Source organism: Buceros rhinoceros, unplaced genomic scaffold (genome assembly GCF_000710305.1).
Source record: "Buceros rhinoceros silvestris isolate BGI_N320 unplaced genomic scaffold, ASM71030v1 scaffold988, whole genome shotgun sequence".
NCBI lineage: Eukaryota > Metazoa > Chordata > Aves > Bucerotiformes > Bucerotidae > Buceros > Buceros rhinoceros.
In genome coordinates this window covers 23,938-26,543 of record NW_010426168.1, presented here as the reverse complement: position 1 = coordinate 26,543, position 2,606 = coordinate 23,938, and the positions used below count along the sequence as shown (strand labels likewise).

At 48.7% G+C, this 2,606-nt stretch overlaps 1 protein-coding gene across 1 annotated transcript in view; it reads right to left on the bottom strand.

Annotated features, from left to right (window-relative positions):
• Nucleotides 1-2,606, bottom strand: part of C2CD3 (C2 calcium-dependent domain containing 3) — a gene marked incomplete at its 3' end in the record, with an annotated part of 34,533 nt that overhangs the window by 7,997 nt on the left and 23,930 nt on the right. The window lies entirely within an intron of this gene.

Genomic DNA, 2,606 nt, shown 5'->3' with positions numbered 1-2,606 from the left:
AGCGTTGTGGAGGTGGTGCTGAGGGCCAGGGGTTAGTGGGGCCCTGGCAGTGCTGGGGGAATGGGGGGACTTGAGGAGCTGCAAGGGCTTTTCCAACCAAAATGATCTGGTGATGCTGTGATTCATGTCCCGGGCTCTGTTGATATTGTTTTAAGTAGCTTCAGGAAATACCATTTTTAATCCATGCACACACTGGACCTTTGTGGTTGCCAAGCCAAATCACAAGGGTGACAACTGCTCTGCAATGCTCCAGTGAAGCTTTCACAGGCTCCTTCTGGGCTGGAACCATAAACATTTTCTTCCTCATTCACCCTGAAATAACCTGGGAAAAGGTTTGTGAGAAAACAGATAGGGAATTATCCAGTGAACTGGGTATGATTGCACTGAGGTGGGTGGTATATCATCAGAGGAAGGCAAGGTAAAGTGAAGGGATGGACGTCGATGTTCCCCAGGTGCTGGTGGATGTTATGGATTAGAGGTTGTTGAATGAAAGCTGTAGAAGCCCCAAAGAGAGCATTGATGCTCAGGGCCTCTTCCTTCTGTACATGACCCTTCCTCCAGGCTTGGACCCTCTAAATCCTGTTCTCATCAGTGAGATGAATTTGCTGCAGCAGATCATGGCTGGTAAAGCTGTCATAGCATTTTACAGCTTACAGAGCTCTTTAGATGGTGGATTTGTAGCTGACAAAATCTGCCAGCAAAAATGAGACTTAACCAAGGGGAAACAAGGTCAGGCTTTGCAGCCAACTGCAACTCAGCTACCACCAATTGTTTCCTCCTTTCCGAGGACTCAGCACGTGGCTTTGAATTTTTCCAAGACCTTGGAATGATCCAGACTGATGAGGATGAATCTGATTTAATTCAAAATAATTCTCTTTTCTCCTGAATTCTAATTCTCTCTGAAAACACGATCGAGTATGTCTGATTTGTAGCAGCTTACTGAGTTATTGCTCATTTATACCTTGAGCATGAGGATTTGCCTTTTTAAGAAAGGCAACAGGAAAACTGACCCCAGAGCACAAGAAATATAAACAGGCTTGGGGAAACATGTTGTATCTTCAGACAGTTTCTGAAAATTGTGTATTTGAAGCAATTCTTCCAAAACTGCAGGAAGTTTAATCATCCATAATGAATGAGACAGCAAACGTAGTCCAGCCTCTTCATCTGTAACACAGCAATGATGTCGTTATGGTGAAGAGTGAAAATTCTTCTTGAAACCAGCTTATACAGCATTTCTTTCAGTGTATCAGTTGCCTCTCAATTACTTTTAAAAATCACCTAAAACTGTAATTTATTTCACAGAATCACAGAATTGTTGTGGTTGGAAAAGCCCTTCCAGCTCCTCCAGTCTTAGCATTCCTCCAGCACTGCCAGGGCCCCACTAACCCCTGGCCCTCAGCACCACCTCCACACCGCTGGCAAACCCCTCCAGCCATGGGCACTCCACCACTGCCCTGGGCAGCCTGGCACACGCCTGCACAACCCCAACGGGCAACAAATGCCTCCTCAGGGACAACCTCAACCTCCCCTGCAACAACTGCAGGATGGCTCCTCTCGTCCTGGTGCTTGTTCCTGGGGAGAAGAGGTTGACCCCCACCTCATTGCTCCAACCTCCCATCAGGGAGTTGTCAAGAGCCAGAAGGTCTCCCTAGAGCCTCCTTTGCTCCAGGATCAAGCCCTCAGTGCACTTGTGCTCCAGACCCTGCACCAGCTCTGTTGCCCTTCTCTGGACACGCTCCAGACCCTCAAGGTCCTTCTGGCAGGGAGAGGCCTGAACTGAACACAGGAGTGGAGGGGTGGCCTCCCCTGTGCTCCCAGTCCAGGGGGACGATCCCTGCGTTGCTCCTGCTGGCCACACCAGTGCTGGGACAAGCCAGGATGCCATTGGCCTTTTTGGCCACCTGGTCACAGTGCTGGCTCCTCTCCAGCTGCTGTCACCACACCCCCAAGGCCTTTTCTCCAGGCAGTTTCCTGCTGCTCTTTCCCCACCCTGGAGCATGGCCGGAGGTTGGGCTGACCCCAGGACGGGACTTGGCACATTTTGAGTGCAATAGCACAGACCATCAAAAAACCCCTCCTTTATCCTGTCAAAGATGTTGTAGTAGCAAACAATGTGCATCAGGTTTCCAAAGACTGTGAACTCCAGCAGATCATTATAAAAAAGACATCTGAGGGGCTTGCTATGTATCAGAATTACTCTCACCTAAATCACGGCTTATGCTTGACCCCTTCAGTTGTGTTATCACGCCATAAAACACTGAGTGTTCCTCTCTGGGCTATGAGCCAGTTGATCTTAACAAAGGTGCTCCCAGTAACCTCACTCTGGGCCAGTTCCTTATTCCTGTTTGTATTTTAGTAGCGTGCAATGGCCCAAACGAGATCAGATCACTCCCAGTGCTGAGAAAATACAAAGTGATCGAGTCAGGCAGTGCCAGCGGTGCCCGAGGTGAAGGGCAGAGAATCTGATGGGGTTTAAAGGGTTTAACTCAGCTTCAACAAAGAGATTTGTCTATAGAGGGGGAAACAAATGGCTCGAAAAACCTGCAAAGGCTCCAAAATCCAGCAAACTGACGGAGTGTGTAACACCACTGCACACCAAAAACCAA